Here is a 26,528-nt window from a genome sequence, read left to right as displayed (position 1 = left end):
TGAGATACACTCCAGTAATGACCAATGATGAATTACAAATTCGGAATAGTTATAATTGTTCCAAATTTTGTGGAAAAATGTGACTCTATATTTGTTTTGGAGTGATGGACTAGAAATAAATAGGGAAGCAACTCTGAGCATCAGTTATATTCTACAGTAGCTAGTAAAATAAAAATAAAATGATCAGAAGACACAGAATAAAAAGTAAGGGAGAAAAGAATGATGAGGGAGGGGAGGAAGAAAGGGTGGGAGGTAGAGGGGGAAAGAAAGAAAGAAAGAAAGAAAGAAAGAAAGAAAGAAAGAAAGAAAGAAAGAAAGAAAGAAAGAAAGAAAGAAAGAAAGGGGAAAAAGGAAGAGAAGGAGGAAGGGAAGGAAAGAGAGAGGAAAGGAGAGATCGAAGTGATACTGGCTGGGACCGATGAATTATCTAGGGGATTAAATCAAGAGAAGGAGACTGTGGTGATGAGGTAAGAAAAGAATCCCGAGATCAAAGCAAGAATTTTCAACATTCCTTAAGAATTATAGGAAGACACTGAAGGACTTTAAAAGGGTATTTCACATGATCAGATTTTTGTTTAAAATATATATATTTCTTGTGATTTGATGAAGGACCTAGAGTAGACAAAAGTAGATGCAGAGAGGCTAGTAAAGAGGATTTGCAGTAGTCTTGTGAGAGATTATGTTGTATTGGACTAAAGTGGCGATGAGAATAGAGAAACTATATTTTTAAACTGTAAGAAGTAGAGAATAATAATAGAAGAGTAGCAGACCCGTATGACTCTCAAATTGCTGGTGTGAGCAAATGACAATGATAACACCTACTAAGAGGGCAGACTGGGGAGGAAACAAAGAAGTCTGGACAAGATGGATTTTAAGACACTTGGGGTGTCATTGGATAAATACCCAGCAGTGGAATTGCTGAAATCTAAGTTCCCATCTATAGACGTGTGAATAAAAAAGCAGTGGTACATATATATGTGATGGAATATTACTCAGCCATTGAAAATAATGAAATCTTGCCTTTTGTGACAACATGGATGGACCTCAAGGTTATTATCCTAAGTGAAATAAGTCAAAAAGAGAAAGACGAATACCATATGATTTTGTTTATATATGTGGGATCTAAAAAAACAACAAAACAAAATAAGCAAACAAGCAAAATAGAAACAGACACATAGATACAGAGAATAAACTAATGGTAGCCAAATGGGAAGAGTGTTGGGAGGATGGGTAAAAAAGGGGAGGGATTACAATGTACAAATCGGTAGTGACAAAAACAGTCATGGAGATGTAAAGTACAGCACAGGAAATATAGTCAATAATGCTGTAACAACTGTGTATGGTGTCAGATGGGTAATAGGCTTATCAGGGTGATCACTTCATAAATTTTATAGACATCTAATTATTATGTTGTAACCTTGAAACCAACATAATATTGCATATCAACTGTAATTAAAAGATAAATATATTTTTAAAAGATACTCTGGGGATAAGATGAGAAAGCATTATCCTAGTACAAAATGATGCCCTGGTCGGTTTGGCTCAGCGGTAGAGCATCGGCCTGCGGTCCAGAGAGACCTGGGTTTGGTTCCTGCTAAGGGCAGGTACCTTGGTTGCAGTTTGTCCCCGGCCCTGGTTGGGTCGTGCAGGTGGCAACCACTCAATGTGTCCCTTTCACATTGATGTTTCTCTCTCTCTCTCCCTCCTCACTCTAGCTGAACAAAAAAATCTCCTCAGGTGAGGATTAAAAAAAATGTCCTTGGGTAAGGATTTAAAAAAAAAAAAATCAAAATGATGAATTCCCATTGTCAGAATATATAATCATTATATTCCACTGAAGAATATAATACTTTTGTATAAAATCCATATGATTATAATGTATTTTAACAGGGTTAATCCAACAAACATGATGAAGTAGGCTTTCAACTGCAATATCTTTAATTTCACTGTAAATCTCTTGAGTCCAGTGATTTTTGTCTTTATCTTTTTAAGTTGTGCTTTAATCACATTCTTAAGGTACAAAAAACTGCCAGTATTTTTTTTTAATTAGAACTGAAAACAGAAACTGTTTATGATAAATGTAGATTTATTTGGAATGAAGTGGGCTTGATATTGGAGAAATTCAACTAATATCAGGGATAATAGTGTTTTGTTATTAGTACTTAAAGATTAGAAAAACAAATTTGGGTACAATGTTTTTTAATTCAAATTTTAAACCATCTGTTAATTCAGCTCATTTGCACACAACATTATGCTACCTAGTGTGAGAACTATATCAAGCACAAAATATAATGGTAGAAAATCATTGGTGAAATTCATTCACACAGATAAAAACCTAACAAATAATTGATTTTATAATTTATATAACTATATCACTATGAAGTAATATTTCATTAAACTGTTACTTGAAACTATAATTATAAACACAAAAAGACTAATGAATAAAATTTAAACTTATCTAGTGAGAAAAAATAATTATTAACAATATATGAAAACACAATTTTTCCTTACTTTAAAAAGTGTCAAGTTGACTACATTTTATCTTCAAATAAACCCTATATACTTTGTCGTGCAACATTTTAAAACTGTGCTTCTTCTGCCTGTATCTTACAAGTTCCAAGGCAGTGGGATCATATTCATAAAGTTTTCCTTTATGCTCAGCATGGCAGAAAGAGCAAGAGAAGGTTCGCAAGGGCAGACAGGATAGCTGTCTGCTAAGGACTTCATAGCATTTCAATGTCTTATAATTAGACAGGGATCATGTCCATTCCAAGGACACCTATCAAAATATGATGCATTTTTTCTTTGTTTTGTTTTGTTTTTTTCTTTCTCTTCTCAGTTTGACAGAACTGATGGAAAGAAAAATTGAATGAAGGGACATGATTGATTTTTTACTTGAGGTACTGCAAAAATAGATGAGCAAAAGAGAAAGCAAGGGGTCGAGTCATGGGCAAGTAACTTAATAATGCCTAATAGTTACCTGGTAACAAAACTTTATTTTCATGATGGTTCTGCCTGAAACACGGAAAAGTCTTGGTCCTGATTCCAGTTATCATTTATACATAGATTCATATTTATGTAGCTCAGTTTGATTATCTCCAAGGGCAGTCATATTAGCTTAAGTAGATATAGATACAAAACAATCTATGTAGAGTCAATGTATCATAATGGTAAATGGTAAAAAAAAAAAAAAAAAAAAAAAAGATATGTATGAAAATTCAATAAGAGGTTTTTGTATTTTTCTCTCTTTAGTATCTTTTAAAATTCCTTTTTATCAAACTCAAAATAGAAAAACAGTATGCATACAGTACATGACTAGAAAAGACATTCTCCTTCTGAGAAGTAGCCATGATCATGAATCTGCATTTCATTGATTTTGTCTTATGAGTAAATTTACCAAAGTCGTCATACAATAGAGATCATTTAAGTGAACCAAGTAACCAAGTATCAGAACTAAAAGAAGTGCTGTGTATTGCTTTGTGGCGGTAGTGATGAACAACGACAACAAAAAATAGCTTAATTGCCTAATTTATTAGCAATACATCATCCTGACTTTTGGGCTCCTCTTGGATCAGTTTCCTTCTTGTCCCAAGCTTTATGTATTCTACCTTGTCTCTATCTATGTCTTCTATGGTATAACATCACCATTTCTTCATTGTAAGTACATGATGTGAGATGCCATATTTTAAATTATTAATGCAGTAATCCATGAATTATTTTTGTAAATATTATAAAGGATTGTTTGAAACTTACAAGGAGCAAGTGAAAAATTTGAAAGGTAATTCACATTGTGGCACTTATAATATTTTAAAAAATGATTATTTCTAAAGTTTATGAAATGTTTTTTTTAAAATTGTCATTAGTTAAATTTTTAATTTTAAGATATTAACAATCATTGTATCCTTAAATATTTATAAACTCTATTAATAGAAATAAATATGGAAAAATAAATAATTTTGATTAATGTTAACTGAAATTATACAGAAAATAAACTGGAAAATGAACCAGGTGATGGGATAGATTGTGACTAAAAAAGCTTCTTTAGTGATATACACAGAAAGCTTCTTCAAGGAAGTAAAATCTAAGCTGAAGCTGAGTACTGGGATGAATCCATGCAGATATATAATAATCCAAAAGAAAAAAATAATTTATAGAGCATACAACCTACACAGGCTAAATCAAAAAGAAAGACTGAAGAGATCAATATTAAACAAGGGGATTTAAGTAGTACCCCAAAATTTCCCAACAACAGCAACAACAATAAAAGCCCAGGACTAGATGACTTACCAGCTGTATCTTACCAAACATTCAAAAAAAGATTAATACCGCCGTGGCTGGTTTTTCTCAGGGTTAGAACATTGGCCTGTGGACCAGAGAGACCCGGGTTCAGTTCCGGCTAAGGGCACGTACCTCGCTTGAAGTATGTCTTCAGCCCCGGTTGGGGTCATGTGGGTGGCAATCACTGGATGTGTCTCTCTCACGTCGATGTTTCTCTCTTTCTCTTCCTCCCTCTCTCTCTCCCACTCTGTCTGAAGATAAAAGCAAAAAAGTGTCCTTGGTCATGGACAACAAAGCTGGGAACGGGGTGGGGGGGGATGGGGAGGTGGGTTTCAGTGGGGAAAAAAGGAGAAACTTCTGTAACAAAAATAAATTAATTTTTAAAAAGTGCCCTCAGGTGATGATAAAGAAAAAAGAAGATTAATACCAATACTTCTTACACTCTTTTAAACAATAAAATAGAGGGGATACTTCTAATGCTATGAGGCCTACAGGATCCTGATACCAAAGCCAGACAAGGAACTATGGGAAAATAAATCTACAGGCTAATATCTCTGATGAGCATAGCTGTGCATACCTTCAAATTCAACAAGTTAAAAAAAGAAAGAAAAAATCATGTGCCACGATCAAATGCGAGCTCTCCCTGGATTGCAAGCTTGGTTTAATGTATATGAATTAATCAACGTAATATACATTAAGAGAATGAAAGATAAAAACCACATGATCATCTCAATGGAGGCATCAAAAGCCCTTGGCAAAGTTCAAAATCCACTCATGAGAAAAACACTCAACAAATAGATTTAGAAGGATGTTACCTCAATACGATAAAGGTCATTTATGAAAAGCCCACAGCTAATAGCACAATCAATGGGGAAATGGAAAGCTTTCGCTCTAAGAGCCACTACAAGGCAAGGATGCCCTCTCATCACACATCTAGTCAACACAGTACTGGATGCACTAGCGAGAGCAACCAGACAAGAATAAAAAATAAAAGACATCCAAATAGGAGAGGAAGACATAATTATCTCTGTTTACTGACGGTGTTTTCTTGCATGTAGGAACATTAAAGACTCCAAAAAGAACTGCTAAAACTAATTAACAAATTCGGTAAATTACAGTATACAAAATCTACATACCAAAATCTGTTGTGTTTCTTTATACCAACAACAATCTATTTGAAAAGGAAATAAAGAAGATCATTCCGTTTATCACAGAACAAAAAAGAGTAAAATACTCAGGAATAATTAATCAAGGAGATGGAAGATCTGTACACTGAAAAATATGAAATGAAGAAAAAAATGGAGCAGATATAAATAAATGAAAAGATATCCTATGTTCATGGTTTGGAATAATTCACAGTGTTAAAAGTTCCACACTGCCCAAAGTGATATAGAGATTCAATGCAACCCAATCAAAATTCCAATGACACTTTTCACGAACATGAAAACAGACAATTACAAAATTCATATGAAATCACAAAAGACCCCACATGGCCAAAGAATTCTTGAGAAAGAACAAGCTATGTTCACTGTGCATATCCGTATTGAAACATCATGTTGTATACTTAAATATAATCAATTTTTATTTTTTAAAAAAATGTTAAATTTTCAAAAGGACCTATTCGTCAATCCAGAGAAAAAAGTAATCTGATTTCAAAATACATGTTCTGGCCCTCCCAGCTCAGCTGCTCTCAGATCTGAAAGTGATTCACATGAGTCTCATGCTCAGTCTCTGAGTGCTTTGGAGTGGCTGGTGTGTGCCATGCACCTGTCTCTATTATTATTTCATTTCTAAGGCAGACTTAGCATATTTGACACCTGAAGTGCATTATTTTCCACCACCAACTTTTCTATACAAGAAACTTATTATCCAAAAATAAAACAAACGATAACTATGACCAGAAAAAAAATGTAAATTTTGTTTTATTAAACCTCATATATATTATCATGTCCTTTGAAAAAATACAAATTAATAATAAGTAAACATAACAGAAATAAAATATATCAAATTCTGTTTCTTCATTTTTAAAATCACTGTACCCTCTTTGCTTATTTCAGACTTACTGGGTCATATGGAAGAAATATCTAAAGCCACAGAGTTTATAAAACAAACCTGAAAATGTTCCAAATTCTCATTAGCTGACTCTCAAAATAAACATATGACCGCATGCAATGGGAGTCAGTTTTAGAAGCGGGAGTTCTTTGCACTATTATCTCTTCAGACCCAATGCTAATTAAAGAAAAAGTAACTAAAAATGCTAAATTAAGGCTTGTGTATATGTGATTCAAACTCAGTAATAATGCCGGTTGTTTAGTACATAGACCAAAAATCAGATTTTTTTTTTTCCCCCAGAAAAAAAGCATTTTATCATGACATTAGAAGCAAACAAACTTTAAATCACTTTTATTACTGTTTCCAAATTCTCTACAAACAATACACCTCCCTGTTGCCCTGACCAGGCTTGAACAGCACGGGGCCCTTGGTTTGTTTCTCCTTTATTTGTATTTTGTCTGTACGGGAACCGTTGCAGGCACACCTCACTTTATTGTGCCGGGCTTTATCGCACTTCACAGATATTGTGTTTTTTACAAATTGAAGGTTTGTGGCAACCTTGAGTGAGCAAATTGAAAAACCTCTGGAAAGGACTCACCATTCTGGGTGCCCTTAAGAACATTTGTAATTCATGAGAAGAGGTGAAAGTATTCACCTAGGTAGGAATTTAGAAGAAGCTGAGTCCATGGATGACTCTGAGAGATTTAAGACTTCAGTGGAGGAAGTAACTGCAGATGTGGAAACAGCAAGAGAACTAGAATTAGAAGTAGAGTCTGAAGATGGGACTGAATTACTGTAATCTCACAAGACTCTAACTTTTGAGTTGTTGCTTGTTATGAATGAGAAAAGAAAGTGGTTTCTTGAGTTGGAATCTACTTTTAGTGAAGATGCTCTGAAGGTTGTTGAAATGACAACAAAGGCTTTAGCATATTACATAAACTTAGCTGATAAAGCAGAGAAAGGGTTTGAGAAAATTGATTCCAGGTTTGAAAGAAGTTCTACAAGGGATAAAATGCTATCAAATAACACTGCCTGCTACAGAGAAATTGTTTGTGGGAGGAAAAAAGAGTCAATCGATGTAGCAAAATTCATTGTGGTCTTACTTTAAGAAATTGCCACAGCCACACCAACTTTAGCAACCACCAACCTGATCATTCAGCAGCAAGACTTTCCACTGGCACAAAGATACAATTTGTTAAAGGCTCAGATGACAGTTAGCATTTTTAGCAATAACGTATTTTTAAATTAAGGTAATGTATATTATTTTTTTAGCTGTAACACTATTGCACACTTATTAGAACACAGTATAATATAAATATAAATGTAACTTTTTTATGTACTGGGGAATTTAACAAATTGTGTAACTTGCTTTATTGTGACATTTGCTTTATTGCAGTGGTCTGGAACTGAACCTGCAATACCTGAGATATGCCAGTATTCAAACAGGGTTTTGTTTTTTATTTTTGTTTTTCACCATTTTCTAGTGATTGTTTTTTCTTTCTCAGAGTCAGCCTGAGTACTATTCCAAGATTAATCTTCCAACATTTAAATTTAAAGATCAAACACATTCACTCTCTATTTTCTTTCACATTAAGCCTAAACAATTGTACTTTTCTATTAAAAATGGAAAGAATCTGTCTACCTTTTGCCACTAATCTTTTCTATTAAAACCTGGTTGTGTCCACCCTAATTCCTCATTGTTCCTACATATGCCATGCTAATTCCCACCTAGGTACAGAGTCTGCTTCTCCTTCTCAGGACACAGTTCTCAATTCGATTAACTCCTTCCTTGAAGGTGAGCTTAATCCTTTCCTCCACCAAATTTTTTTTGACTACACCAATTCATAACAATCTAACTTTACCTGTATTATAATTAACCTATTCTATACTGTAGCTACTAAAAAGGTATGCATATCATTAGTACAGAAGGAGACATGGGCATTTCCAAAAATAATTGTTAGGCATCTAATCACTTCTGAGTAAAGTTAAAGGTTTTATAAAGGACTCATATTTCAGATAGAGTGGTGTCTGAATATATAAGACTTCTTACACATCAAGAAAATTGTTTTTACAGTTTTTTTTTTAAAATTCAGCTTTGAAGTGCTATTTAAATGAGTGATATAATTTTTGAGAAATTTCTCATAATGTTTTTTAAAAAGTAAAAGGTAAAGTGTTTATTACAAGTACTATCAGTATAGTCTTTATTTCTCAAAAATATCAACTTTAATTTACGATAAAATCAATTTTTGTTTGGTTAATTTTTTATTATATTAATAGTCTTCTAACAATAAGATTAGTAGCTCAGTTTTAAAACCATTTTTTTCTGCCCAGCTGGTGTGGATCAGGATTAAGCATCACCCCATGGACTAAGAGGTCCTGGTTCGATTCCCGGTCAGGGCACATGCCAGAGTTGCGGGCTTGATCCCCAGTAGGGGGCGTGCAGGAGACAGCCAATTGAACATTGATAGTCCTCTCTCTCTCTAAAAAAAATCAATAAAAATATATTTAAAAAAATAAAATCATAGTATCTCAGGTAGGTTTCCTAGGTTTGATTATAGTTCCATAGACTTAAAACTGTGCTAGAGTTGAAATAGATATATTTTTCATTAAAGAAAAAAAAAACAGAACATTTTTTTCCTCGGCAGATGATAATACTACAAGTTCTATTTTATGTCATCCCTTCTCATATGTATAAAATGTATTGTTGAATTCCCTATGGCTTTCAATGTTATTATTTACATGCTTTTTAGACAGCAGCAATGTAGCTATAACTAAATTTCTGTTGTTGAACAATTCTTCTCCATGATAAATTCATTATCTCTTCAACCTATGTTCCAGCTCTCACTACTGCAATTATGTGTGAAATTTAAAGTCATCAGATGGTAAGGTTACCCTATCTACTACCAACTACCCAAGGGTAGTTTCCCCATTAATTCTGCATCTAGACCAAACTTTTCTTTTATACAAATTTTTAAAACACAAAAAAGGAATTCCCTAAAGAAAAACAAAATCCCTTATAGCTGGATTCTTATAGCTGGGATTTCTGCTGAGACAATGATAATGAACGTCTAGGTCTCACGTTGGCAAAATTTTCCTCGCAAGCATAGAGCTCCTTTTTATTTTTTAAAATTATTTGTATTAATTTATTTTTGTTACAGATGTTTCTTCTTTTTCCCCCAATAATACCTTCTTCCTGATCCCTGCCCCTCTGCTCCATCCCCAGCATTTTTGCCTGTGTCCACTGGTTATGTATACATGCATATGTTCTGTGGTTTATCTCTTCCTCCCCACTCCCCACCCCCCACCCCTTCTTCTGAGGTTTGTCAGTCTGGACCCTACTTCTCTGTCTTTGGGTCTATTTTGTTCATCAGTTTGTTTTGTTCATCATATACCACAAATAAGTGAGATCATGTGATATTTGTCCTCCTCTGATTGGCTTGTTATGCTTAGGATAATACTCTCCATCCTCCATGTCGTCTCAAAGGACAGGAGATCTTTCTTTCTTACAGCTGCATAGTAATTCCATTGTGTAAATGTACCACAACTTTTTTATCCACTCATCTATTGATGGACACTTGGGCTGTTTCCAGATCTTAGCAATTGTAAATGGTGCTGCTATGAACATAGGGGTGCATGTATTCTTTCTGATTGGTGTTTCAGACTTCTTAGAGTTCAAAGAGCTCCTTTTTAATATTCCAGTAGTCCTCCCTTCTCCGCAGATTTGCTTTCCATATTTTCAGTTCCCACCATCAACCGTGGTTTGAAAATATTAAATGGAAAACTCCAGAAATAAACAATTCATAAGTGTTAAATTGTACAGCATTCTGAGTAATGTGATACAACTTGTGCTGTCCCACTGTCCTGCCCAGGACGTGAATCATCCCTTTGTCCTACACATTCATGTTATACACGCTCCTAGCTCCTTAGGCACTGAAGAGCCATCCTAGTCATTGTGATATCACAGTGCTATGTTCAAGTAAAAGTTCCCAACCGATGATACCAGTTCGTGTAGAGCATTTTCTGCAAATTTCATTATCTAGAGGATAGCTCCAATCAGGGAGTCAGACAGCTCTCGGCCATCAGAAAGGACGCCATAAGCTCATGCATGCAGAACTAATTTCATCTATGTGGGTCAAGTTAATTTTCAATGATGTCATTTGAATGAGGGTTTCTCTACTTAATCATTCCCTGGCAGAGGATGATGGTACCCAAAAGCTTTTAAAAAGATAGTGTCTTTCCAAAATGCTCAAGGTATTACCTATAAGGTCACAGACTCAAAAAAAGTGGGGAGGGGTGGCAAGAAGTCATGTCAAACCTTTACTGCACAAGGTTAGCTATTAATCCAGTTTCCTCCCAGTCAGAAATAACTCAAGCTCCAAAGAAGTATATGATGCTGATAAGAACAAGGACATTGTCATTTTCTTATTCTTAGTAAAGACATTGTAAGAATACGTGTTGTCCTTAAAAAACCTAAAGAAAAACCCAGATGGAAATTCCATTGTGATCATTTAGTTCAACTGCCTTATTTTTTTACCTCGGGGTCAACAGGCTAATTGATTTGACTAGAATTTTTGATTCCTCAACCCCAGTTCAGGGATATTTTATCTTCACCAAAGAACCTTCTCTTTCTGGTGGCAGAGCTCAATTGAATGTCAGCTGCTGATGAAACAAAGGACACCTTCACCAACAAATGTACACATGTCCACTGCTTTCTACAATTTCAGAATCTGAATTTCCTTTCTCTGCAATGCTATGATCAGATTTTTTTGAAATTTCCAGACCCATTTATTTTTAAATTATGTGTTGTTATAAAAGCAGGCCATTTTTTTCCTTATTCTATTAGCTGTTCTTGTAGCAATACATGCATTTTGTTTGTTTTGCTAACAACCGAATGTTAGTTTATCTAACGTTAGTGGAGGTTTGTGTGAAAACAATAGCAATGGCATTGTCTGCATTTGTTTTACTACTTACTTACTTCTGAAGAAGTCTAAGGTTTTAAGTTTCCTTGTTTGTAACCTAGCCAGAATGCCCACACATTAGTATATGATCAGGACTGAAATCAAGTTAATTTTTAATAATAACCATACTAGGACAGATTGCAGACTTGCTATTTGTATTCACTCACATCATACAAAGCAGCCTTTTCCAAGAAATTGCCCAATTATTATTTGGAATTTTTTAAAGTGCACTGTATATATTTAGATATCTGTCAGCCTGTAATATTTGTCACACTCTTCCTCATCTACTACATACATTGCAATGGCTCATCTGATTGGAGCTGCTTCACAGAAAGGAAGATAAACTTCACCTCTGCCACACAGAAGGTGTTCATTTTCAGAAGTCCAATGATCATGTCAAAGGTGCTTAACTTTTGACAGAGAGAGAGAGAGAGAGAGAGAGATGTGAAAAATTATGCCTCCCGCATAACCACAACCAGGGCCAGGGACCAAAATGCAACCGAGATACGTGCCCTTGACAGGAATCAAACCCACAAATCTGGTCCGTGGGCCAACGCTCCAACTTCTGAGCCAAGCTCGCCAGGGCTGCATCTAATTTCTTAGTGAGTCTTTCTTTTTTTAGAACAAGTTGCGTTTTTTTTGTTGTTGTTGTTGTTTTCCTTTATTGATTTTAGAGAGAGAGGAAGGGAAAGCGAGAGAGAGATAGAAACATCAATGAGAGAGAATATTGACTGGCTGCCTCCTGCATGCCTCCTGCTAGGGATTGGGTCCACAACCTGGGCATGTGCACTGACCAGGAATTGAACTGGCGACCTCTTGGTGCATGGGTCGACGCTCTACCACTGAGACACACAGGAGAGCCTGATGAGTTTTACTTCTTAAGCAATGTACCAGACTAAATATAATTCCACAACCAAAGAAAAACGTTATTTTCTATTCTAAAGTTTAAGTCAGACCTTTCAAATTCCAGTCGGGTTAACATTCAGTTACTATAGAGCAATGAAATTAGCAAGCCTCCAAACAAAAGGTGGTACTTTTTTGCAATATAGATACTTTTAAATATTACTCCAATGATCTGAAACTTCTTCTTTTAAAATGAAAGCTTGAGTAAAAAATAAAATGCTAACTGACCACTTGACTTTTCTCAATCTTTAACTTTATTTTCAGATAGCTACTTGACTATTTTTATTTATTTTCCATTTTATTTTAATCTTTTTCTTTATTGACTTTAGAGAGAGAAGAAGGGAGAGGGAGAGAGAGATAGAAACATCTATGAGAGCGAGCATAGATCAGCCACCTCCTGCATGCCCCCCACTGGGGATTGAGCCCAAAATCTGGGCATGTGCCCTGACTGGGAATCAAATCAGTGATTTCTTGGTATATGAGTCAATGCTCAACCACTGAGCCACACTGGCCAGGTTACCTGGCTATTTTTAAATGAGTTCCCTTTGTTTAATGTTTTCTGTGATTCTTCATTTAGATTTCACTAAAGTACATTTGGTAAAGCAAGTTATATAATTTCTTTTACTTCTTATGTTTTAAATTCTTATCTATCTAATTTATCTAGCACAATTTGAGGATGTTTTTGGTATGCCTTAGAACACATTATTCTTATAATGCATGCAATAATCCCTCAGCTATGTTCAGAATCATAATGACTGTTCCACACACATCATCACCTGAATTTTAAATTTGGGGGGACTTGAATACAAACAATTCTGTTGATTTATAAAAATACCACTTATAGAAAATATGGATTTCCCCATACATGTTTATTTCAATATAAGAAAAATATATTTGATTAAGCTGATTTATCATTGCAAGTATATATCAGTGTGGAAGAGTATATAATAATTCTTGAGTTATTAACTTTACATTGCTAATCAAAGCATCAGTATTTCTGTTTCTTTTTTGTTTACCTTTACTTCGCGATGGATATTTTACCCCAAGTTAAGAAAGAAAACTTTTCTTGCTTTTAATATTGCTCTTCCCCTGGGGATCATAATCAGTAAAACATGAAGACTGAAAAATAAGAGGAGAAAAAATAAAATTTTTCATCCAGTACTGACTTCTGCATCTAAGCCATTGCAATATTTTACCCATAATTTTCAAAAGATAACTCATTTGTCTCAAGCAGCAGGGCATCAACAGGCTGACATAAATTATTACGTGTACTTAGAGGTTTGTGAATGCCATTTAACATCTATCGTGCAATCAAAGAGGACATATTCTATCCTGACTCATACGCCCGGGACAACGAAGCAGAATAACAATCAAGAACACTCTCCGTGTAGGAGGGCAGAGCTGAGAGAAATGCAAAGACTGAACACATGACACCTCTCAGCCCGCTGACAGGAGTGTGGCTTTTATTTCAAGTTTCAAGGAGGGACACGACAGGGCTTCAAGCAAGGGAAGTACATGATTTAATGGTTTGAAAATATCATTATGGAAGCTGTGTGGAGATTAGATAGCAATGAAATAAGAGTGCAGAGATGAGGCCAGCCAGAAGGCATGACAGTCACCCAGGTGGCAATGATGCTGCATGCGTGGGCATGGCGGCTGTGGAAATGCAGGGATGTGTATCAAGGTGATATAAAACCTGCAAGAATGTCTGATAAGTTGGATGCCCGGAGGTTGTGAGGAAAAGGATAGGTCACAGTTGATCTAGACTTTTGGCCTGAGTAACTGATGATGTGAACAGCTTCATTCTGGATATTCCAGGTCTTCGTTTTTTATGTCAACTGGAAGACACCTGGTAGTTCTCAAGCACCTTCTCTAGAAGCAAATACCTGCATAAAGAATCACTGATTTTTCCAATTCATTATAATAGTTATATATATATTTTTTGTTTTAATTAATATTTTTATTGTTGACACTACGGCAGATGTCCCCCACCCCCCCCTTTGCCCACCTCCACCCAGCCCCACTCCCCCTCCCGTAGCCCTCCCCACACTGTTGTCTGTGTCCATAGGCTATGCATATATGTTCTTTGACTAATCCCTTCCCCTTCCTTTATCCAGTGCCCCCCACGCCCCTGCCCCCTGACATCTGTCAGTTTGTTCCATGTACCCATGCCTCTGGTTCTATTTTGTTCATCAGTTGTTTTGTTCATCAGAGTCCGCGTATGAGTGAGATCATATGGTATTTGTCTTTCGCTGACTAAAATAGTATATACATTTTAAACTGGTCTTTAGAGAGGGAACATAAGCTGCAGTCAGCCTCCCTTATAGAGAGGACCTGGTGCCCCTGTGTCACAGGTCATCCACTCAATCTTTTCTGAGTCACAGCCTCTCTTGCTTCCGCTGTGTGCGACATCATTCCCTCCCTGGTCCCCTTCCAGGACCTTACTGCGGACGATCACTCGGAACCGTTTTCTTTTCTTAATGGCACTGCAATGTTTTTATTTGAAGACTCTTACGTAATTATTTATATTTTATATATTTCTGCTGTTTCAAATACATGTGGGTGTGAAAGAAAGATAAACGTGTATACTCATGCACAGATCTGGAATTCAAAGTCTATAAATATACTTATCATTGGCATTTTAATAAGTTCCATTCTAGAAATCCCAGTTCAAGTAGCATATCAGAATTATCTTTGGAATTTATGTCACTGGTATTATTTTTGGTGTTTAATTAAACAGCTTCTTGCATTTTATATGCAAGAGATTCTATACCCTCCTTCAAAATAGTTTTCAAGACCATTTATGCTTCTAAATCAAGTAGAGTCCTATGAACATATCATATGCTCAGGCCTTTCTCAGCTAACTGAGTCAGAATGGCGAGGAGGTAAATTTGATAACTGTATTTTTACTAATTCCACAAATGACTATGATGAACAGCTTGATCTGAGAAACACTGCCTCAGGGTGAAATACTCTCTTATTTCTCCACCATTTTAGAATTATTTTATGTAATGAGTGATGTCACCCATGAGACTGTGTTGTATAAATGATCAGTCTGAGGAAGAAAATAAGTTGGATAACGTATCTACTGATTCAGATCCTTTGGATGCAGCCCATTCTATCACCATAAATTAGAAGATAAGCATCTCTTTCTGTGCAGAAGACACAGTTTCATTCTGAAGAAGCCTTAAGCAATTGAACTTTGACTAATCGTGGTCAAAATAATAGCTTAGCGGCAGCTGAACTAAAACAAAACCATAATGTTTGACAAATATTTTCTAAGGTTTCACAGGTTAACACTACGGGATCTCACTCAGAGGTCAAATTCTTTGTAACTAAATCATCAGTCACTCTACAGGGACCAAAGTAAGTTTCTACTAGGGTCAAATTGTCTAACTGTTAACTTTTCACCTTATATAGTTTACTTCATCATAAGAATTTCAGTATTACACACATATTTTCACAGTTGCAATGTGGACTTATCTGCTGAGCATTTAACACAATAATACACTTTTTATTTTAAAAATACCAACTCTTCATTTTATACTTTGTGATACCATTGGCAATTATATATATTTTCAATTATCTGAGTACAAAATTACAGCTTTGCTACCTAAATAAATTAGATGAGCAGAAGAATTACAATCTTGTGTGCTGGCCAGAATTATACTCTAGGCATTCAGTCACTATGTCATGATGGTCAATTAATATATGCTCTTTGATCCAGCCTTCTCATCTCTAAAAGAACATAGTACCACAATTCTAAACGTATTGTGAGAATAAATTGAAATATCTTATAAGTGGCAAGCAGAGTTGTTGGCATATAATCAGGCTCAATATGTGGTAGTTATTATTCACAGTTGCTCATGCTTAAAGCAAAATTGCAACAACTACAGATCAATACTTTTTCTATTCTGAGCACCCACTTAATTTCCTAATACCGTCTTTCTTCTTCCTTATACTATTCATTACTATCACCTCCTAGAACCCACACAAATATATTGCTGCAAAACCCAGCCATTGGAAATTATAGTTCCACTTCTCTTTCTTTTTTTATTACTACTCTAATGTGGTAGTTCTATTTGACTGTTTATTAATGTTGACATTCTAGCCTATTGAGGTGTCCCTTTTTCATGAATTTGATTTATGGAGTTCCAATACGTTTGTGCAGTAGTCTTTATCTCCAGCAAAATGTTCTGCTTTATTTTGTAGGAGTTCTACTTCTGACATTTGGTGACATTTTCCCTTACTGTTGACATTACTTTTTTCTTTAGATAGAGAACCAGACTGGTGAGGTGTTCCATTTGTTTTATCCAGTCTGTTTCATATTTCATAAAGCCCTACAAAGTTCCCATGTCACAATACATTCTTGTTTGGTTTTCAAAGGTACAACTTTTTGCTTTACCCTGAGTTATTTTGTTGTGTACTGGTGTATGGGAAGTTGACTCTTTTCTCTAGACATCAGGCCAAAACACTTTTTCTTCTTTTATATGAAACTGTCCTCCTTCCATAATCATTATGCTGTCTGGAGTTATTTTTGAAGCACTAAAAATAAAATATCTTAATCTAACTAAAATTTAATTTTGTCATTATTTTGCAACCTGTTTTATGTTTACTTATATTGTGTAAGTGCGAGGCAGTCAAAGATTTTTTTTTTATAGAATCCTCTTGTCTCTCAGCAAATTTTCTATCTTTATCATTTGCAATAAACATTACTATCCAAAACTGTTCATAGAAAAAAATGGCTTGTGTTTTCAGAGGACAAGAAATATATTTTCATCATTGTTAAAATGAACATGATTAAGGCAACACTTTCTGGCTAGTGACAGACAGTAATTGGATAGCATTAACCGGGATTCAGTTGCACACTCTGCCTCACAACTCTTTCCACTGCACCTGACAAAACAAGAGTAACATTTCTTCCTACCATGCCCCTTCATAAAAAAAAAAAAAAAAAAAAAATCATAGCATGTAACATTCTTGCAAAGCTTGGAAATTTAAAGTTCTTAGATTTCTTTATTAACATGTCAATCACACTTGATACAGCCTCAAACTTTAAATTTTAGGTGCCTCCGGCTATTACATCCACAACCATAACACTTAATTTACTATTGGACTTATACATTGGAGGCTAGAATGTGTGTGTAAATTCACATAATCACATCCCCATAAACACACACACTTTTCACCATATTGCATTACTTTACTGGTACTTTTTCAATGCCAACTTTTTTTTTTTAAATATGGTTGATACAGATTTGATAAATGTTAGAGTCAGAATTTTCTGCTGTAGTATGGAAACAAATTATTCTCCCATATAACATATCTATTTAAAAGATGCAGAATAAGGGAAGATTCTTAACAATTTTACAATTTAGCTGATTCTTCAGAGATTCAACTATGTTATAGCTGTTAGATTCAAACATAAGATCAAAGCTATAAAAAAAGATAGCTTAATTAAAGCACTATATTCACATCTCCCTATTTAAAGAATCTCTCAAAGGAAAGGTTAGAGCATATTATAAAAGATGAACAGTCATCACCAACGTTAACTAGCCATGGGCCTTCTTAAAGAGCAAGAAAACACTCTCTCAATTTCTCCTGAGAAGGTATCTGGACATTTTGGTTGAATTTGTTCATGCATAGATAACCTTAACAAGATTATTTTTGCCCCTCTCTTGTGGTTTTTAATTATTTCAATTTTTCAAGTCCTTTTAAAAATTTATTTCTGTCATAAATTGCAATTTGTGTATTTAAGGAAGTGAATGTTAAAAGCTATTTTGAGAACCAGGCTAAACTTTCCTATCCACCACGCATACCCTTTAACATCACGCGTGACAAAGTTCTTAACCCTTTAACCATTTCATTTCACCTGCCCGGTAGAACTCTAGCCTTGCTCGAAACCAAGGGTCTTTCTTGCACCTATCCAAGGTACCGTGTCACGCCAGAGCTAATCGTTTCGCCCAGAGGATTGGCTCCACTATAAACTCTTGGTCACCAACCACAATTAGCTTCCCGGTTTTGATCAGCAACATTATTATTTACTTTGGCAAGTTACTCACTAACTCTCCTCAATCACAAATTTAAACCTGCTTTTCTTCAAGCTCCCCAACCAATGACCTCGGATCTACATTAAAGAGAAGAAATAAGCCCTGGACAGTGTGCTCAGTGGTTAGAGTGTCGGCCCGTGAACTTCCGATTCTGGGTGCAATTCCCAGTCAAGGACACATACCTGGTTTAGGGGTTCATCCCGTTCCCCAGCTCTGGTCAGGGCACATGTAGGCAGCAACCAGTCGATGTGTCTCTCTTACATTGATGTTTCTCTGTTTCTCTCTCTCTTCCCCTCTCTCCCTCCTCTTTACTCTCTTTAAGAAAAATCAATGGAAAAAATATCCTTGGGTGAGGATTTACTAAAAACAGAGAGAGAGAGAGAGAGAGAGAGAAGAAATGAAGAAATAAGTCATTTGTTTGAAAGGCCACCAACAAATTAAAAATGTATATTTACCAGGACCTCATTCCCTGCTGTTCTAATGTATAATTAGCTCTCGGTTTGTCCACAGTCAATTCCCTTGACTCAGCTTTTATCACAGTCCCTTCATCTCTTGGCAGTCGGACTAGACATCTTCTCTCACGGTCTCTGAAGGCATGTTCTTTTTATGCTGGACTCTTCTTTTCAATATCGTTATAGAGTAAATTCTTTCCCATGTAAACACAGGCATTCTCTTGATTCTAACAGTCTCCAGCTCACACTCTCATTTATGTCACATTTATTTTTCTATGAACTTTTATATGCACTTCTTTTTTTACTCCTTATTTCTAACTCATCCCTTCATTCAGTTGAATTTGGCTTCTGACTCTACCACTCCAGTGAGACTGTTTTTGTAAAGTAATCAAGACACACCTCTGGGACAGTTCTTGACATTATCATAAGCATAGCCAATAATCTATCTGAAACTGAGCTTGTAAATTTTCATTTTAAACAAATTCATCTGCTGACTTCCCTAATTGTGCCATCACACACCCGGTCTCTCACGCCAGAAAACTAGATGGCATGCTTAGCTTTCTTTTTCTAGCCCTTATATCTAATTATCAAAAATTATAATGGGTCTCACTAGTGTGAGGTTCACAGGAAGCCTTCAGTAAGTATTAAATATTACAAATAGTGTAGTAGATGATCACAGGTTGCCTCTCTTAACTCCCACTTCCTTCTCCATTCCATAATGTGCAGAAAGAATATTAAGCCATACTTTCACTTTGACAGATACAAAACAAATGGAATGTAGATAAATATAAAACATAAAATCATAAGAGATAAAGGAAAAGGTTAATATTTAATAAGCCTCAAGATAGGAATGCATTATCCTAATATAAAACAAAATGAAGTTACAAGTACCACATATCAATAGATTTTACTGCTTATAAATTTAAAATAACTGTGAGGCAAAAATAATGCTAGAGTAAATTAAAGAGCAAGTCATGAATTGTTAAAATATTGCAAAAAATAAGTTCTTGCAAACGATCTTTGAGGAAAGAGTTTGGCGTTTGCCAAGACTGTATACTTATATGTTACAATCTGGTATGTGCTCCAGATAGGCCAAATCCAGGCCCGCCGCTGGGATTCAGCATCTCTTCACATAATGTGTTTGGCAGATACTTGAGCTCTTAAAATGTACTTGAATGGTGGAACTACATTAGGTATTTGGGTGAAAACAGAGGGGAGCACGTCCGTGTACAATAGGGCAAAATTAATAGGGAAGACAAGTCACAGACATCCAAGACCACTCAAGGTGACAATGGGAGTAAACCAGAAAAGATGCCTTACAGAAAGTATAGGAAGGGCTTCTGAAACTGGAGAAGCCGTAGAAATTCTTTGGTGCCAGGTGACAACTTATGATGCCAAGTGAGAAGGCAACTCATCTTCCTTCTGCATCAAAGACACAGCGACTTTGGAGATATTCAGCATCTAATCAGAACAGAAGCCATGCCCAAGAGAAGTTGAATGGAAAATAGAATAGAATTGCTGAGTGCATGCAGCTGATGCCTGCAAAAACTGATGATCTAGTTACAGTTTTAGCAGTGAATAACAGGAAATTGAGCGGGAGAGAACATAGTATATGGATATACTTCATAGTATCTAAAAAGAGAATTCCTCCAGGCCGATGTGGCTTAGGGGTTGAGCATCGACTCGTGCACCAAGAGGTCGCTCATTCCATTCTTGGTCAGGACACATGCCCAGGTTGTGGGCCTGATCCCCAGTGAGGGGCATGCAGGAGGCAGCCAATCGATGTTCTCTCTCATCGATGTTTCTATCTCTCTCTCCCCCTGCCTTCCTCTCTCTCTAAAATCAACAAAGGAAAATATTTTTAAAAATAAAAAGAGAATTACTCTAAATGTTTTGCTGGGCACAATGAAGATATTTCTGAAGCTATCTTAAGATAACTGGGAAAAATAGCTGGAGATTTGGAAGCATAGGGATAACAGGTGAGAAAAATTAATAAAATTGTGTTTCGGCTGGGGAAGGCAGGAGAGGGGGTGGGAGTGGGAAGGAGGGGGTCAATGAGGAAAAAAGGGAGACATCTATAATACTTTCAACAATAAAAAAAAAAGAAAATTGTATCTATTGGATAAAGGTAAATGTGGATATTAGATGAAGGTGATCAATAGATACAAGTTTCCAGTTATAACTACATACTAGGGATGCAATGTACAACATGATGACTATATTTAACACTGTTGTATGGCATGCTTGAGAGCTGTTAAGAGAGTAAATCCAAAGAGTTCTCTTCACAAAATAATAATAAAAAAAAAAAACATTCTTTTTCCATTTTTTGTGCCTATATGAGATGATGGACATTAACTAAACTTATTGTGGCAATTATTGCACAATATATGTTAGTCAAGTCATTATGCTATACACCATAAACTTATAGGTGCCACATTTCAGTTATAGCTTGAAAAAAATGGGGGGGGTATGTTATTGGCACTTGTATATTTTATTTTTACCCATAGCCTTATGAAGTATAAAGAATTATCAAATGCACACACATATGTGTGCACACACACACAAATATAGTCTAAAGATTCTGCATAGAAACATAGAAAAAACATTTAAAATTAATATAATAAATAGATAATATGTATAAATTTGTATTATAGAATGTTAGGTAGGTAATTTTCACTTATAAATTTCTGGCATTTTAAAATATTTCAATAATTTAAAAATGAATATATATAATTTTGGGCAATAAATAAGAGAATTTTATTATTGAAAATGAAAACAAAAGTAAACATATATTTATTAAGTTTCTGAGTTATATTTATCCAATTATTGCTAAACATTATAATAACAATTTGTCAAAATGTCTTGTCTTTAAGTGTCTGAATTATTGTTCATTACATCAGGAAAGGTTATATTTACTTCCTCTGTTATTAGCAGACATATGGAAAGCAAAGCCTTTGAAACAATGGATAATAAATACAAATGTATTTTTTATTTATTAAAGGAAGATGCTCAAATTGACTGCAGACAGTTAAGGAAAAAAATGTTTGAATAAGAGAATATATGAAGTGAAGGGAACGTAGACCTACATGTTTTGATGAACTGATCTTTTCTCTATCTGCAAGCCAACAATCCCCCTCACAAATGTAAGTTCCTGGTATATGTGTATGAAAGGGGAACTTAAGTTCTGCCACCAAGCTCTTTTCTTCCATGAACCACTAGCACAGAACCTTGTCAGGTTGCCTATGAAGGCTTGTTCTGGTCTGTGTATTCCTGTACTTGAAGACATGGTTCAGGTGTGCTGAAGCCCATGAAACATGTTTCATAGACTACGTAGAGAGTTTTGCCACAATCAAATAATCTACTTTAGCAAACAAATAAAACTATTTGGTGGGAGAAGGAATAATACGTGTTTGTGAGTTCAGAATTGCCGTGTTGCAAGGAAAAACAATGATAAATATTTGGATAGTTTCCCAGGACATCACACACTAATATATTAAATAGTAGATTAGTATGTTAAATTATATATAATATACACATATATATTTATAGTGCACATATAATTATATACTAATTACAAATATAGAGAGATATTAAATAATATAGTTAATATTTATAATAGTTATTTAAATATGTAAATAAATATTATTACATGTGTAAGTTATTGCTTTCAAGTAAGCACATACATATTAAAATATTGAGGGAGGAATTATAGTTATTCAAAGTACAAAGCTAAGAGTTAGAGCAATTTTGTTTTTCTGGTGTTTAGTTGTTTGAGTTCTTCATAAATTTTGCATATTAACCTCTTATCAGGCGTGTCATTGGTGATTGAGAAGTACAAACTGGTAGTTGCAGAACAGTCACAGAGACACAGATTACAGCCCAGGGAATACAGTCAATAACATCGTGATAACTACGTATGAGGCCAGGTGGGTGCTTGAAACATCAAGGAGATCACTTGGTGAAGTACATGATTTTCTAGCCACTATGCTGTACATCTGGAACTAATACAGAATTATACTAAATGCAAACTGTAATTAAAAAATTTAAAAATGTAAAATGTCAGAGCAAGTTAACAGAAACAGTATAGGAACAGGCATATGACAATTAAAATAAGTAATTGATTTTTCTGACATAATTTATTACATTTTTATTTGCTAAACTGGCATTTTGCCATTTGAAGTTAATCCTACTAAAACCTGCTTTTTCTGAAAGATACTACATTACAAAATTCTGTATGATAACTGGAATCTCATTTAGATGCCCTAAAAGATACAAGAAACCATAGATCAAACCAATACTACAAGTTTAATGTTTAAGAATTTACTCTGCTTTCAAATTGCTTTAAAAATTGTTACATTCATGAAATTATGCAATATTTTTTTTTTTTTTTTTTTAATCCTCACCCGAGGACATTTTTCCATTTTTTGTTCAGGTAGAGTGGGAGGGAGAGAGAGGAACAGAGAGAGAGAAACATCGATGTGAAGGGACACATCGAGTGGCTGCCACCCGCACAACCGACCAGGGCCGGGGACAAACTGCAACCGAGGTACATGCCCTTAGCGGGAACCGAACCCGGGTCTCTCAGGACCGCAGGCCGACGCTCTAACCGCTGAGCCAAACCGGCCAGGGCTGCAATATTTTTAATATTCAAAAATTTTAGTACATTTTTAATGACTAAAGTTTATACACATTACCAATATATTATCTTTGTAATTAGCATCTTATTTCTCATAGTATTCCAGACTCTGGTCAACCTATTTGAATTACCTAAATTTTAATGCTCAGGAATAATAAGTTGCTCGAAAGCTATAAAGCTGTTAAATTGTAATCAGATATATAATAGACTACTCATATATTTCGAAAAGTGATGATTCTATATATAGTGGACATTTTAAAATTAATTGTATGGTTATTGCCTAAGCACTTGCAGAAGTGTGCACTTGGCAATTGATAATTTCATATTTTAAAATCAATTAAAAAGTCATCTATAGGCCAACACTTGTTTGATGATTTGTTGAGGGTGGCCATTCTGACAGGTGTGAGTTGATACCTCATTGTTGTTTTCATTTACATCTCTCTGATGATTAGTGATGATGAGCATTTCTTCATATGTCTTTTAGCCATTTGTATGTCCTGTTTGGAGAGGTGTCTAGGTCCTCTGCCCATTTTTAAATTGGATTCTTTGTCTTCCTTTTGTGGAGTTGTATGAGCACTCTATATGTATTGGAAATTAACCCCTTATCTGATACATCATTGGCAATTATGCTCTCCCATACAGTGGGTAGCCTTTCCATTTTGATGATTGTATCTTTCGCTGTGCAGAAGCTTTTGAGTTTGATGTAGTCCCATGTGTTCATTTTCTCCTTTGTTTCTGTTGCCTTAGGTGATGTATCAGTGAAAATTCTGCTGCATATGTTGTGTGAAATTTTGTTGCCTACAGCTTCTTCTAGGATTTTTATGGATTCGTGAGTCACATTTAAGTCTTTAATTCATTTTGAGTTTATTTTTGTCACATAGGGTGTAAGCTGATGGTCAACAAATCATCAAACAACAAGTGTTGGTGAGGGTGTAGAGAAAAGGGGACTCTAGTACACTGCTGGTAGGAATGCAGACTGGTGCAGCCACTATGGAAAACAATATGGTGTTACATCAAAAAATTAAAAATTGAACTTCCATTTGACCCAGTGATCCCACTTCTAGGAATATACCCTAAGAAGCCCAAAACCCCAATAACAAAGAATATATGTACCCCTATGTTTGTAGCAGTACTATTTACAATAGCTAAGATCTGGAAACAGCCCAAGTGTCCATCAGTAGACGAATGGATAAAAAAGCAGTGGTACATATACACAATGGAGTACTATGCAGCTGTAAGAAAGAAAGATCTCTTATCCTTTGAGACAACATAGAGGGACCTGGAAAGTATCATCCTAAGTGAAACAAGCCAAACAGAGAAAGACAAGTATCATATGATCTCACTTATACATGAAATATAATGAATATAACAGTCTGAGGAATGGGGTAGTCCCAGAGATGTGGAAGTGGGGTACAGACTGACAATCCCCAGAAGAGGGGGTGGTGGGGGAGAGATAAACCACAGAACTTATATGCATGTATGCATGAACAGTGAACATGGACAACAAAGCTGGTGACAGGGCAGGGGGGAGGGGGAGGGGGGAATCAGTGGGGGAAAAAAGGAGAAACATCTGTATCAAAAATTAATTTATAAAAAAAAGTCATCTATATGGAAACTAAAATTAAAATAATTATCTATTATTTAATTAATAAGGCAGTTGTATGGTAGTACAATATAAACAATGTGCATTTTAAGTACTCATAAGAATATAAACCTTGTATTGCCTGGATGAGCCTCTAAATTAAACAAATTCAAGCTAAAATTTAATTGTATTTTCCAATAATATAGAGAAAATTTTCAACCAAATTCTAAAATTCAGAGCTTTCACTTGGCCTCTACATGTAGCTTGCTCTCTGATTCACTCTGCATAGAAAATCAGATACACAGTTTCCATTGCTTTTAACAATTTTTGTGCACCGTATTCCCTAGAGATGTTTCCCAAAGTAACTTCTTAAAAGATGCTATTTAATAATAGAAATCATATGAAATTAAGAATTGAAAAAAGTTGCTTGCATTTTCAAATGCTTGTGTATTAAACCAGGACACTAAATGCCATCAGTGTTTTTTATAACTTCCGTATCAATTTTTCTTCACTATTTTGCTATATATACAAAAATCATAAAAAGACATCTACATGAAAAATAGCTATACTTTGTTTGAAGCAACTGTCAATTGAAAATTGGATTTCATTTTTAAGATCATCTTTCCTTATTTTGTTTTTTAAAAACGCTTCTTAATGAAGTTTTATGGTGACCATTTTAGGCTGATTAAATACTAGAATCCTTTTATTTGTTCAGATTTGTTCAGGTCCCTTGTGTGCCTCACTCTTATTAAACATGGGATCTAATGAGCCTCATGCAGGGTTTCTGGGTAATTATTACTCACAGTCTGAAGTGAATATCAGTTCCAATCCATTTATTTTTATGTGCTGAAACTAAATAATTAATGTGAATTTTTATACATTTTTAGATTTGACTTTTCAGAGTAATGAAACTATAAATTTCAAAATCTTAGACTCTTATCTCATATTCAATTCAGTATGTAATTGAGAACAAGCATTTAATATAGGTGGGAGAACCTTCCAGATTTAAATGGAGTATCTGTTAAGCTGCATAACTATAATTAAATCAAAAGATTTGACTACTGTTTAATAAAAACAAGCAGTGTTCCCACCAGTTTGTATCAGTCTGCCTAGTGGTTGGTGCAGCCACTATGGAAAACAATATGGTGTTACCTCAAAAAATTAAAAATTGATCTTTCATTTGACCCAGTGATCCCACTTCTAGGAATATACCCTAAGAAGCCTGAAACACCAATCAGAAAGAATATATGTACCCCCATATTCATAGCAGCACTATTTTCAATAGCTAAGATCTGGAAACAGCCCAAGTGTCCATCAGTAGACGAATGGATAAAGAAGCGGTGGTACATATACACAATGGAGTACTATGTAGCTGTAAGAAAGAAAGATCTATTATCCTTTGAGACCACATGGAGGGACCTGGAGAGTATTATCCTAAGTGAAACAAGCCAAGCAGAAAAAGACAAATATCACATGATCTCACTTATTTGTGGAATATAATGAACACAACAGTCTAAAGAATGGGGTGGACTCAGAGATGTGGAAGTAGGGTACAGAATGACAACCCTCAGAAGAGGAGGTGGTGAGGGGACGGAAGAGATAAACCACAGAATTTAT

This window comes from Molossus molossus, unplaced genomic scaffold (assembly GCF_014108415.1).
Source record: "Molossus molossus isolate mMolMol1 unplaced genomic scaffold, mMolMol1.p scaffold_m16_p_4, whole genome shotgun sequence".
NCBI classification, from domain to species: Eukaryota; Metazoa; Chordata; class Mammalia; order Chiroptera; family Molossidae; genus Molossus; species Molossus molossus.
Note: the sequence above shows the minus strand (reverse complement) of the source record.